The sequence below is a fragment of the Dendrobates tinctorius genome, unplaced genomic scaffold (genome assembly GCF_039654945.1).
Source record: "Dendrobates tinctorius isolate UK_male_01 unplaced genomic scaffold, ASM3965494v1 ptg000512l, whole genome shotgun sequence".
Classification (NCBI taxonomy): domain Eukaryota; kingdom Metazoa; phylum Chordata; class Amphibia; order Anura; family Dendrobatidae; genus Dendrobates; species Dendrobates tinctorius.
In genome coordinates this window covers 223,083-240,674 of record NW_027362171.1, presented here as the reverse complement: position 1 = coordinate 240,674, position 17,592 = coordinate 223,083, and positions in this window count along the sequence as shown.

Genomic DNA, 17,592 nt, shown 5'->3' with positions numbered 1-17,592 from the left:
TATAGAGCCCACATCTATCGGGTTATTATATTGTACACTGTATTATGATCTATAGAGCCCACATCCATAGGGTTATTATATTATACACTGTATTATGATCTATAGAGCCCACATCTATAGGGTTATTATATTATACACTGTATTATGATCTATAGAGCCCACATCTATCGGATTATTATATTGTACACTGTATTATGATCTATAGAGCCCACATCTATCGGATTATTATATTGTACACTGTATTATGATCTATAGAGCCCACATCTATCGGGTTATTATATTATACACTGTATTATGATCTATAGAGCCCACATCTATCGGATTATTATATTATACACTGTATTATGATCTATAGAGCCCACATCTATAGGGTTATTATATTGTACATTGTATTATGATCTATAGAGCCCACATCTATCGGGTTATTATATTATACACTGTATTATGATCTATAGAGCCCACATCTATTGGGTTATTATATTGTACACTGTATTATGGTCTATAGTGCCCACATCCATAGGGTTATTATATTATACACTGTATTATGATCTATAGAGCCCACATCTATAGGGTTATTATATTATACACTGTATTATGGTCTATAGAGCCAACATCTATAGGGTTATTATATTATACACTGTATTAGGATCTATAGAGCCCACATCTATCGGATTATTATATTGTACACTGTATTATGATCTATAGAGCCCACATCTATCGGGTTATTATATTATACACTGTATTATGGTCTATAGAGCCAACATCTATAGGGTTATTATATTATACATTGTATTATGATCTATAGAGCCCACATCTATCGGATTATTATATTATACACTGTATTAGGATCTATAGAGCCCACATCTATAGGGTTATTATATTATACACTGTATTATGATCCATAGAGCCCACATCTATAGGGTTATTATATTATACACTGTATTAGGATCTATAGAGCCCACATCTATCGGATTATTATATTGTACACTGTATTATGATCTATAGAGCCCACATCTATCGGGTTATTATATTATACACTGTATTATGGTCTATAGAGCCAACATCTATAGGGTTATTATATTATACATTGTATTATGATCTATAGAGCCCACATCTATCGGATTATTATATTATACACTGTATTATGATCTATAGAGCCCACATCTATAGGGTTATTATATTATACAATGTATTATGATCTATAGAGCCCACATCTATAGGGTTATTATATTGTACACTGTATTATGATCTAAAGAGCCCACATCCATAGGGTTATTATATTATACACTGTATTATGATCTATAGAGCCCACATCTATCGGGTTATTATATTATACACTGGATTAGGATCTAAAGAGCCCACATCTATCAGATTATTATATTGTACACTGTATTATGATCTATAGAGCCCACATCCATAGGGTTATTATATTATACACTGTATTATGATCTATAGAGACCACATCTATCAGGTTATTATATTGTACACTGTATTATGATCTATAGAGCCCACATCTATAGGGTTATTATATTGTACACTGTATTATGATCTATAGAGCCCACATCTATAGGGTTATTATATTATACACTGTATTATGATCTATAGAGCCCACATCTATAGGATTATTATATTGTACACTGTATTATGATCTATAGAGCCCACATCTATAGGGTTATTATATTATACACTGTATTATGATCTATAGAGCCCACATCTATTGGGTTATTATATTGTACACTGTATTATGATCTATAGAGCCCACATCTATACGGTTATTATATTATACACTGTATTATGATCTATAGAGCCCACATCTATCGGATTATTATATTATACACTGTATTATGATCTATAGAGCCCACATCTATCGGATTATTATATTATACACTGTATTATGATCTATAGAGCCCACATCTATTGGGTTATTATATTATACACTGTATTATGATCTATAGAGCCCACATCTATAGGGTTATTATATTATACATTGTATTATGATCTATAGAGCCCACATCTATCGGATTATTATATTATACACTGTATTATGATCTATAGAGCCCACATCTATAGGGTTATTATATTATACAATGTATTATGATCTATAGAGCCCACATCTATAGGGTTATTATATTGTACACTGTATTATGATCTATAGAGCCCACATCTATCGGGTTATTATATTATACACTGGATTAGGATCTAAAGAGCCCACATCTATCAGATTATTATATTGTACACTGTATTATGATCTATAGAGCCCACATCCATAGGGTTATTATATTATACACTGTATTATGATCTATAGAGCCCACATCTATAGGATTATTATATTGTACACTATATTAGGATCTATAGAGCCCACATCTATAGGGTTATTATATTATACACTGTATTATGATCTATAGAGCCCACATCTATTGGGTTATTATATTGTACACTGTATTATGATCTATAGAGCCCACATCTATAGGGTTATTATATTATACACTGTATTATGATCTATAGAGCCCACATCTATAGGATTATTATATTGTACACTATATTAGGATCTATAGAGCCCACATCTATAGGGTTATTATATTATACACTGTATTATGATCTATAGAGCCCACATCTATTGGGTTATTATATTGTACACTGTATTATGATCTATAGAGCCCACATCTATAGGGTTATTATATTATACACTGTATTATGATCTATAGAGCCCACATCCATAGGGTTATTATATTATACACTGTATTATGATCTATAGAGCCCACATCTATAGGGTTATTATATTATACACTGTATTATGATCTATAGAGCCCACATCTATCGGATTATTATATTATACATTGTATTAGGATCTATAGAGCCCACATCTATTGGGTTGTTATATTATACACTGTATTATGATCTATAGAGCCCACATCTATCGGGTTATTATATTGTACACTGTATTATGATCTATAGAGCCCACATCTATCGGATTATTATATTATACACTGTATTATGATCTATAGAGCCCACATCCATAGGTTTATTATATTATACACTGTATTATGATCTATAGAGCCCACATCTATAGGGTTATTATATTATACACTGTATTATGATCTATAGAGCCCACATCTATCGGATTATTATATTGTACACTGTATTATGATCTATAGAGCCCACGTCTATCGGGTTATTATATTATACACTGTATTATGATCTATAGAGCCCACAGAACTCTCGGATTATTATATTATACACTGTATTATGATCTATAGAGCCCACATCTATAGGGTTATTATATTGTACATTGTATTATGATCTATAGAGCCCACATCTATTGGGTTATTATATTATACACTGTATTATGATCTATAGAGCCCACATCTATCGGGTTATTATATTATACACTGTATTATGATCTATAGAGCCCACATCTATCGGGTTATTATATTATACACTGTATTATGATCTATAGAGCCCACATCTATTGCGTTATTATATTGTACACTGTATTAGGATCTATAGAGCCCACATCTATCGGGTTATTATATTATACACTGTATTATGATCTATAGAGCCCACATCTATTGGGTTATTATATTGTACACTGTATTAGGATCTATAGAGCCCACATCTATTGCGTTATTATATTGTACACTGTATTAGGATCTATAGAGCCCACATCCATAGGGTTATTATATTATACACTGTATTATGATCTATAGAGCCCACATCTATCGGGTTATTATATTGTACACTGTATTGTGATCTATAGAGCCCACATCTATCGGGTTATTATATTATACACTGTATTATGATCTATAGAGCCCACATCTATCGGGTTATTATATTATACACTGTATTATGATCTATAGAGCCCACATCTATTGGGTTATTATATTGTACACTGTATTAGGATCTATAGAGCCCACATCTATTGCGTTATTATATTGTACACTGTATTAGGATCTATAGAGCCCACATCCATAGGGTTATTATATTATACACTGTATTATGATCTATAGAGCCCACATCTATCGGGTTATTATATTGTACACTGTATTATGATCTATAGAGCCCACATCTATCGGATTATTATATTATACACTGTATTAGGATATTGGGAGCCCACATCCATAGGTTTATTATATTATACACTGTATTATGATCTATAGAGCCCACATCTATCGGGTTATTATATTATACACTGTATTATGATCTATAGAGCCCACATCTATCGGATTATTATATTATACACTGTATTATGATCTATAGAGCCCACATCTATAGGGTTATTATATTGTACATTGTATTATGATCTATAGAGCCCACATCTATCGGGTTATTATATTATACACTGTATTATGATCTATAGAGCCCACATCTATTGGGTTATTATATTGTACACTGTATTAGGATCTATAGAGCCCACATCCATAGGGTTATTATATTAAACACTGTATTATGATCTATAGAGCCCACATCTATTGGGTTATTATATTATACACTGTATTATGATCTATAGAGCCCACATCTATAGGGTTATTATATTATACACTGTATTATGATCTATAGAGCCCACATCTATTGGGTTATTATATTATACAATGTATTATGATCTATAGATCCCACATCTATCGGTTTATTATATTGTACACTGTATTAGTATCTATAGAGCCCACATCCATAGGGTTATTATATTATACACTGTATTAGTATCTATAGAACCCACATCTATCGGATTATTATATTATACATTGTATTAGGATCTATAGAGCCCACATCTATAGGGTTATTATATTATAAACTGTATTATGATCTATAGAGCCCACATCTATTGGGTTATTATATTGTACACTGTATTAGGATCTATAGAGCCCACATCCATAGGGTTATTATATTAAACACTGTATTATGATCTATAGAGCCCACATCTATTGGGTTATTATATTATACACTGTATTATGATCTATAGAGCCCACATCTATAGGGTTATTATATTATACACTGTATTATGATCTATAGAGCCCACATCTATAGGGTTATTATATTATACAATGTATTATGATCTATAGATCCCACATCTATCGGTTTATTATATTGTACACTGTATTAGTATCTATAGAGCCCACATCCATAGGGTTATTATATTATACACTGTATTAGTATCTATAGAACCCACATCTATCGGATTATTATATTATACATTGTATTAGGATCTATAGAGCCCACATCTATAGGGTTATTATATTATACACTGTATTATGATCTATAGAGCCCACATCTATTGGGTTATTATATTATACACTGTATTAGTATCTATAGAGCCCACATCCATAGGGTTATTATATTATACACTGTATTAGTATCTATAGAGCCCACATCTATCGGATTATTATATTATACATTGTATTAGTATCTATAGAGCCCACATCTATCGGGTTATTTTATTGTACACTGTATTATGATCTATAGAGCCCACATCCATAGGGTTATTATATTATACACTGTATTATGATCTATAGATCCCACATCTATCGGATTATTATATTATACATTGTATTAGGATCTATAGAGCCCACATCTATTGGGTTGTTATATTATACACTGTATTATGATCTATAGAGCCCACATCTATCGGGTTATTATATTGTACACTGTATTATGATCTATAGAGCCCACATCTATAGGGTTATTATATTGTACACTGTATTATGATCTATAGAGCCCACATCTATCGGGTTATTATATTGTACACTGTATTATGATCTATAGAGCCCACATCCATAGGGTTATTATATTATACACTGTATTATGATCTATAGAGCCCACATCTATAGGGTTATTATATTATACACTGTATTATGATCTATAGAGCCCACATCTATCGGATTATTATATTGTACACTGTATTATGATCTATAGAGCCCACATCTATCGGATTATTATATTGTACACTGTATTATGATCTATAGAGCCCACATCTATCGGGTTATTATATTATACACTGTATTATGATCTATAGAGCCCACATCTATCGGATTATTATATTATACACTGTATTATGATCTATAGAGCCCACATCTATAGGGTTATTATATTGTACATTGTATTATGATCTATAGAGCCCACATCTATCGGGTTATTATATTATACACTGTATTATGATCTATAGAGCCCACATCTATTGGGTTATTATATTGTACACTGTATTATGGTCTATAGTGCCCACATCCATAGGGTTATTATATTATACACTGTATTATGATCTATAGAGCCCACATCTATAGGGTTATTATATTATACACTGTATTATGGTCTATAGAGCCAACATCTATAGGGTTATTATATTATACACTGTATTAGGATCTATAGAGCCCACATCTATCGGATTATTATATTGTACACTGTATTATGATCTATAGAGCCAACATCTATAGGGTTATTATATTATACATTGTATTATGATCTATAGAGCCCACATCTATCGGATTATTATATTATACACTGTATTAGGATCTATAGAGCCCACATCTATAGGGTTATTATATTATACACTGTATTATGATCCATAGAGCCCACATCTATAGGGTTATTATATTATACACTGTATTAGGATCTATAGAGCCCACATCTATCGGATTATTATATTGTACACTGTATTATGATCTATAGAGCCCACATCTATCGGGTTATTATATTATACACTGTATTATGGTCTATAGAGCCAACATCTATAGGGTTATTATATTATACATTGTATTATGATCTATAGAGCCCACATCTATCGGATTATTATATTATACACTGTATTATGATCTATAGAGCCCACATCTATAGGGTTATTATATTATACAATGTATTATGATCTATAGAGCCCACATCTATAGGGTTATTATATTGTACACTGTATTATGATCTAAAGAGCCCACATCCATAGGGTTATTATATTATACACTGTATTATGATCTATAGAGCCCACATCTATCGGGTTATTATATTATACACTGGATTAGGATCTAAAGAGCCCACATCTATCAGATTATTATATTGTACACTGTATTATGATCTATAGAGCCCACATCCATAGGGTTATTATATTATACACTGTATTATGATCTATAGAGACCACATCTATCAGGTTATTATATTGTACACTGTATTATGATCTATAGAGCCCACATCTATAGGGTTATTATATTGTACACTGTATTATGATCTATAGAGCCCACATCTATAGGGTTATTATATTATACACTGTATTATGATCTATAGAGCCCACATCTATAGGATTATTATATTGTACACTGTATTATGATCTATAGAGCCCACATCTATAGGGTTATTATATTATACACTGTATTATGATCTATAGAGCCCACATCTATTGGGTTATTATATTGTACACTGTATTATGATCTATAGAGCCCACATCTATAGGATTATTATATTGTACACTGTATTATGATCTATAGAGCCCACATCTATAGGGTTATTATATTATACACTGTATTATGATCTATAGAGCCCACATCTATAGGATTATTATATTGTACACTGTATTATGATCTATAGAGCCCACATCTATAGGGTTATTATATTATACACTGTATTATGATCTATAGAGCCCACATCTATTGGGTTATTATATTGTACACTGTATTATGATCTATAGAGCCCACATCTATACGGTTATTATATTATACACTGTATTATGATCTATAGAGCCCACATCTATCGGATTATTATATTATACACTGTATTATGATCTATAGAGCCCACATCTATCGGATTATTATATTATACACTGTATTATGATCTATAGAGCCCACATCTATTGGGTTATTATATTATACACTGTATTATGATCTATAGAGCCCACATCTATAGGGTTATTATATTATACATTGTATTATGATCTATAGAGCCCACATCTATCGGATTATTATATTATACACTGTATTATGATCTATAGAGCCCACATCTATAGGGTTATTATATTATACAATGTATTATGATCTATAGAGCCCACATCTATAGGGTTATTATATTGTACACTGTATTATGATCTATAGAGCCCACATCTATCGGGTTATTATATTATACACTGGATTAGGATCTAAAGAGCCCACATCTATTGGGTTATTATATTGTACACTGTATTATGATCTATAGAGCCCACATCTATAGGGTTATTATATTATACACTGTATTATGATCTATAGAGCCCACATCTATAGGATTATTATATTGTACACTATATTAGGATCTATAGAGCCCACATCTATAGGGTTATTATATTATACACTGTATTATGATCTATAGAGCCCACATCTATTGGGTTATTATATTGTACACTGTATTATGATCTATAGAGCCCACATCTATAGGGTTATTATATTATACACTGTATTATGATCTATAGAGCCCACATCTATATGGTTATTATATTATACACTGTATTATGATCTATAGAGCCCACATCTATAGGGTTATTATATTATACACTGTATTATGATCTATAGAGCCCATATCTATTGGGTTATTATATTATAAACTGTATTATGATCTATAGAGCCCACATCTATCGGGTTATTATATTGTACACTGTGTTATGATCTATAGAGCCCACATCTATAGGGTTATTATATTATACACTGTATTATGATCTATAGAGCCCACATCTATCGGATTATTATATTATAAACTGTATTATGATCTATAGAGCCCACATCTATCGGGTTATTATATTATACACTGTATTATGATCTATAGAGCCCACATCTATTTGGTTATTATATTATACACTGTATTATGATCTATAGAGCCCACATCCATAGGGTTATTATATTATACACTGTATTATGATCTATAGAGCCCACATCTATAGGGTTATTATATTGTACACTGTATTATGATCTATAGAGCCCACATCCATAGGATTACTATATTATACACTGTATTATGATCTATAGAGCCCACATCTATTGGGTTATTATATTATACACTGTATTATGATCTATAGAGCCCACATCTATTGGGTTATTATATTATACACTGTATTATGATCTATAGAGCCCACATCTATAGGGTTGTTATATTATACACTGTATTATGATCTATAGAGCCCACATCTATAGGGTTATTATATTATACACTGTATTATGATCTATAGAGCCCACATCTATAGGGTTATTATATTATACACTGTATTATGATCTATAGAGCCCACATCTATCGGATTATTATATTATACACTGTATTATGATCTATAGAGCCCACATCTATCGGATTATTATATTATACACTGTATTATGATCTATAGAGCCCACATCTATCGGATTATTATATTATACACTGTATTATGATCTATAGAGCCCACATCTATAGGGTTATTATATTATACACTGTATTATGATCTATAGAGCCCACATCTATCGGATTATTATATTGTACACTGTATTATGATCTATAGAGCCCACATCCATAGGGTTATTATATTATACACTGTATTATGATATATAGAGCCCACATCTATAGGGTTATTATATTATACACTGTATTATGATCTATAGAGCCCACATCTATAGGGTTATTATATTATACACTGTATTATGATCTATAGAGCCACATCTATAGGGTTATTATATTATACACTGTATTATGATCTATAGAGCCCACATCTATCGGATTATTATATTGTACACTGTATTATGATCTATAGAGCCCACATCTATAGGGTTATTATATTATACACTGTATTATGATCTATAGAGCCCACATCTATCGGATTATTATATTATACACTGTATTATCATCTATAGAGCCCACATCTATAGGGTTATTATATTATACACTGTATTATGATCTATAGAGCCCACATCTATAGGGTTATTATATTATACATTGTATTATGATCTATAGAGCCCACATCTATCGGATTATTATATTGTACACTGTATTATGATCTATAGAGCCCACATCTATCGGATTATTATATTATACACTGTATTATGATCTATAGAGCCCACATCTATAGGGTTATTATATTATACACTGTATTATGATCTATAGAGTCCACATCTATAGGAATATTATATTATACACTGTATTATGATCTATAGAGCCCACATCTATAGGGTTATTATATTATACACTGTATTAAGATCTACAGAGCCCACATCTATCGGATTATTATATTATACACTGTATTATGATCTATAGAGCCCACATCTATAGGGTTATTATATTATACACTGTATTATGATCTATAGAGCCCACATCTATAGGAATATTATATTATACACTGTATTATGATCTATAGAGCCCACATCTATAGGGTTATTATATTATACACTGTATTAGGATCTATAGAGCCCACATCTATAGGATTATTATATTATACACTGTATTAGGATCTATAGAGCCCACATCCATAGGGTTATTATATTATACACTGTATTAGTATCTATAGAGCCCACATCTATCGGATTATTATATTGTACACTGTATTATGATCTATAGAGCCCACATCTATAGGGTTATTATATTATACACTGTATTAGGATCTATAGAGCCCACATCTATAGGGTTATTATATTATACACTGTATTAGGATCTATAGAGCCCACATCTATCGGATTATTATATTGTACACTGTATTATGATCTATAGAGCCCACATCCATAGGGTTATTATATTATACACTGTATTAGGATCTATAGAGCCCACATCTATCGGATTATTATATTGTACACTGTATTATGATCTATAGAGCCCACATCTATAGGGTTATTATATTATACACTGTATTAGGATCTATAGAGCCCACATCTATAGGATTATTATATTATACACTGTATTAGGATCTATAGAGCCCACATCCATAGGGTTATTATATTATACACTGTATTAGGATCTATAGAGCCCACATCTATCGGATTATTATATTGTACACTGTATTATGATCTATAGAGCCCACATCTATAGGGTTATTATATTATACACTGTATTATGTTCTATAGAGCCCACAATCTATAGGGTTATTATATTATACACTGTATTATGATCTATAGAGCCCACATCTATCGGATTATTATATTATACACTGTATTATGATCTATAGAGCCCACATCTATCGGGTTATTATATTATACACTGTATTATGATCTATAGAGCCACATCCATAGGGTTATTATATTATACACTATATTATGATATATAGAGCCCACATCCATAGGGTTATTATATTATACACTGTATTATGATCTATAAAGCCCACATCTATAGGGTTATTATATTGTACACTGTATTATGATCTACAGAGCCCACTTCTATAAGGTTATTATATTATACACTGTATTAGGATCTATAGAGCCCACATCTATCGGATTATTATATTGTACACTGTATTATGATCTATAGAGCCCACATCTATTGGGTTATTATATTATACACTGTATTATGATCTATAGAGCCCACATCCATAGGGTTATTATATTTTACACTGTATTATGATCTATAGAGCCCACATCTATAGGGTTATTATATTATACACTGTTTTATGATCTTTAGAGCCCACATCTATAGGGTTATTATATTATACACTGTATTAGGATCTATAGAGCCCACATCTATCGGGTTATTATATTATACACTGTATTATGATCTATAGAGCCCACATCTATAGGGTTATTATATTATACACTGTATTATGATCTATAGAGCCCACATCCATAGGGTTATTATATTATACACTGTATTAGGAACTATAGTGCCCACATCTATCGGATTATTATATTATACACTGTATTAGGATCTATAGAGCCCACATCTATAGGGTTATTATATTGTACACTGTATTATGATCTATAGAGCCCACATCTATCGGATTATTATATTGTACACTGTATTAGGATCTATAGTTCCCACATCTATCGGATTATTATATTATACACTGTATTATGATCTATAGAGCCCACATCTATAGGGTTATTATATTATACACTGTATTATGATCTATAGAGCCAACATCTATCGGATTATTATATTGTACACTGTATTATGATCTATAGAGCCCACATCTATTGGGTTATTATATTATAAACTGTATTATGATCTATAGAGCCCATATCTATCGGGTTATTATATTATACACTGTATTATGATCTATAGAGCCCACATCTATAGGGTTATTATATTATACACTGTACTATGATCTATAGAGCCCACATCCATAGGGTTATTATATTATACACTGTATTAGGATCTATAGTGCCCACATCTATCGGATTATTATATTATACACTTTATTAGGATCTATAGAGCCCACATCTATAGGGTTATTATATTGTACACTGTATTATGATCTATAGAGCCCACATCTATCAGATTATTATATTGTACACTGTATTATGATCTATAGAGCCCACATCTATAGGGTTATTATATTATACACTGTATTATGATCTATAGAGCCCACATCTATCGGATTATTATATTATACACTGTATTATGGTCTATAGAGCCCACATCTATAGGGTTATTATATTATACACTGTATTATGATCTATAGAGCCCACATCTATCGGATTATTATATTGTACACTGTATTATGATCTATAGAGCCCACATCTATAGGGTTATTATATTATACACTGTATTATGATCTATAGAGCCAACATCTATCGGATAATTATATTGTACACTGTATTATGATCTATAGAGCCCACATCTATAGGATTATTATATTATACACTGTATTATGATCTATAGAGCCCATATCTATTGGGTTATTATATTGTACACTGTATTATGATCTATAGAGCCCACATCTATAGGGTTATTATATTGTACACTGTATTAGGATCTATAGAGCCCACATCTATAGGGTTATTATATTGTACACTTTATTATGATCTATAGAGCCCACATCCATAGGGTTATTATATTATACACTGTATTAGGATCTATAGAGCCCACATCTATTGGGTTATTATATTATACACTGTATTATGATCTATAGAGCCCACATCCATAGGGTTATTATATTATACACTGTATTATGATCTATAGAGCCCACATCTATTGGGTTATTATATTATACACTGTATTATGATCTATAGAGCCCACATCCATAGGGTTATTATATTATACACTGTATTATGATCTATAGAGCCCACATCTATCGGATTATTATATTGTACACTGTATTATGATCTATAGAGCCCACATCTATAGGGTTATTATATTATACACTGTATTATGATCTATAGAGCCCACATCTATCGGATTATTATATTATACACTGTATTCTGATCTATAGAGCCCACATCTATAGGGTTATTATATTATACACTGTATTCTGATCTATAGAGCCCACATCTATAGGGTTATTATATTATACACTGTATTATGATCTATAGAGCCCACATCTATAGGGTTATTATATTGTACACTGTATTAGGATCTATAGAGCCCACATCCATAGGGTTATTATATTATACACTGTATTATGATCTATAGAGCCCACATCTATAGGGTTATTATATTATACACTGTATTATGATCTATAGAGCCCACATCTATTGGGTTATTATATTGTACACTGTATTATGATCTATAGAGCCCACATCTATCGGATTATTATATTGTACACTGTATTAGGATCTATAGAGCCCACATCTATAGGGTTATTATATTATACACTGTATTATGATCTATAGAGCCCACATCTATCGGATTATTATATTGTACACTGTATTAGGATCTATAGAGCCCACATCTATAGGGTTATTATATTATACACTGTATTATGATCTATAGAGCCCACATCTATAGGGTTATTATATTATACACTGTATTATGATCTATAGAGCCCACATCTATTGGGTTATTATATTATACACTGTGTTATGATCTATAGAGCCCACATCTATCGGATTATTATATTGTACACTGTATTAGGATCTATAGAGCCCACATCTATTGGGTTATTATATTATACACTGTATTATGATCTATAGAGCCCACATCTATCGGATTATTATATTGTACACTGTATTAGGATCTATAGAGCCCACATCTATAGGGTTATTATATTATACACTGTATTATGATCTATAGAGCCCACATCTATAGGGTTATTATATTATACACTGTATTATGATCTATAGAGCCCACATCTATTGGGTTATTATATTATACACTGTGTTATGATCTATAGAGCCCACATCTATCGGATTATTATATTGTACACTGTATTAGGATCTATAGAGCCCACATCTATAGGGTTATTATATTATACACTGTATTATGATCTATAGAGCCCACATCTATCGGATTATTATATTGTACACTGTATTAGGATCTATAGAGCCCACATCTATTGGGTTATTATATTATACACTGTATTATGATCTATAGAGCCCACATCTATCGGATTATTATATTGTACACTGTATAATGATCTATAGAGCCCACATCCATAGGGTTATTATATTATACACTGTATTATGATCTATAGAGCCCACATCTATTGGGTTATTATATTATACACTGTGTTATGATCTATAGAGCCCACATCTATCGGATTATTATATTGTACACTGTATTAGGATCTATAGAGCCCACATCTATTGGGTTATTATATTATACACTGTATTATGATCTATAGAGCCCACATCTATCGGATTATTATATTGTACACTGTGTTATGATCTATAGAGCCCACATCCATAGGGTTATTATATTGTACACTGTATTATGGTCTATAGAGCCCACATCTATAGGGTTATTATATTATACACTGTATTATGATCTATAGAGCCCACATCTATAGGGTTATTATATTATACACTGTATTATGATCTATAGAGCCCACATCTATTGGGTTATTATATTATACACTGTGTTATGATCTATAGAGCCCACATCTATCGGATTATTATATTGTACACTGTATTAGGATCTATAGAGCCCACATCTATAGGGTTATTATATTATACACTGTATTATGATCTATAGAGCCCACATCTATCGGATTATTATATTGTACACTGTATTAGGATCTATAGAGCCCACATCTATTGGGTTATTATATTATACACTGTATTATGATCTATAGAGCCCACATCTATCGGATTATTATATTGTACACTGTATTAGGATCTATAGAGCCCACATCTATAGGGTTATTATATTATACACTGTATTATGATCTATAGAGCCCACATCTATCGGATTATTATATTGTACACTGTATTATGATCTATAGAGCCCACATCCATAGGGTTATTATATTATACACTGTATTATGATCTATAGAGCCCACATCTATCGGATTATTATATTATACACTGTATTATGATCTATAGAGCCCACATCTATTGGGTTATTATATTATACACTGTATTATGATCTATAGAGCCCACATCCATAGGGGTATTATATTATACACTGTATTATGATCTATAGAGCCCACATCTATAGGGTTATTATATTGTACACTGTATTATGATCTATAGAGCCCACATCTATCGGATTATTATATTGTACACTGTATTATGATCTATAGAGCCCACATCCATAGGGTTATTATATTATACACTGTATTATGATCTATAGAGCCCACATCTATCGGATTATTATATTATACACTGTATTAGGATCTATAGAGCCCACATCTATTGGGTTATTATATTATACACTGTATTATGATCTATAGAGCCCACATCTATTGGGTTATTATATTATACACTGTATTATGATCTATAGAGCCCACATCTATCGGATTATTATATTATACACTGTATTAGGATCTATAGAGCCCACATCTATCGGGTTATTATATTGTACACTGTATTATGATCTATAGAGCCCACATCCATAGGGTTATTATATTATACACTGTATTATGATCTATAGAGCCCACATCTATCGGATTATTATATTATACACTGTATTAGGATCTATAGAGCCCACATCTATTGGGTTATTATATTATACACTGTATTATGATCTATAGAGCCCACATCTATTGGGTTATTATATTGTACACTGTATTATGATCTATAGAGCCCACATCTATCGGATTATTATATTGTACACTATATTAGGATCTATAGAGCCCACATCTATTGGGTTATTATATTATACACTGTATTATGATCTATAGAGCCCACATCTATCGGATTATTATATTGTACACTGTATTAGGATCTATAGAGCCCACATCTATCGGATTATTATATTGTACACTGTATTAGGATCTATAGAGCCCACATCTATTGGGTTATTATATTATACACTGTATTATAATCTATAGAGCCCACATCTATAGGGTTATTTTATTATACACTGTATTATGATCTATAGAGCCCACATCTATAGGGTTATTATATTATACACTGTATTATGATCTATAGAGCCCACATCTATCGGGTTATTATATTATACATTGTATTATGATCTATAGAGCCCACATCTATTGGGTTATTATATTATACACTGTATTATGATCTATAGAGCCCACATCTATAGGGTTATTATATTATACACTGTATTATGATCTATAGAGCCCACATCTATTGGGTTATTATATTATACACTGTATTATGATCTATAGAGCCCACATCTATCTGATTATTATATTGTACACTGTATTATGATCTATAGAGCCCACATCTATTGGATTATTATATTATACACTGTATTATGATCTATAGAGCCCACATCTATAGGGTTATTATATTATACAATGTATTATGATCTATAGAGCCCACATCTATCGGATTATTATATTGTACACTGTATTATGATCTATAGAGCCCACATCTATTGGGTTATTATATTATACACTGTATTATGATCTATAGAGCCCACATCCATAGGGTTATTATATTATACACTGTATTATGATCTATAGAGCCCATATCTATTGGGTTATTATATTGTACACTGTATTATGATCTATAGAGCCCACATTCATAGGGTTATTATATTATACACTGTATTATGATCTATAGAGCCCACATCTATTGGGTTATTATATTATACACTGTGTTATGATCTATAGAGCCCACATCTATCGGATTATTATATTGTACACTGTATTAGGATCTATAGAGCCCACATCTATAGGGTTATTATATTATACACTGTATTATGATCTATAGAGCCCACATCTATCGGATTATTATATTGTACACTGTATTAGGATCTATAGAGCCCACATCTATTGGGTTATTATATTATACACTGTATTATGATCTATAGAGCCCACATCTATCGGATTATTATATTGTACACTGTATTAGGATCTATAGAGCCCACATCTATAGGGTTATTATATTATACACTGTATTATGATCTATAGAGCCCACATCTATCGGATTATTATATTGTACACTGTATTATGATCTATAGAGCCCACATCTATCGGATTATTATATTATACACTGTATTATGATCTATAGAGCCCACATCTATTGGATTATTATATTATACACTGTATTATGATCTATAGAGCCCACATCTATAGGGTTATTATATTGTACACTGTATTATGATCTATAGAGCCCACATCTATCGGATTATTATATTATACACTGT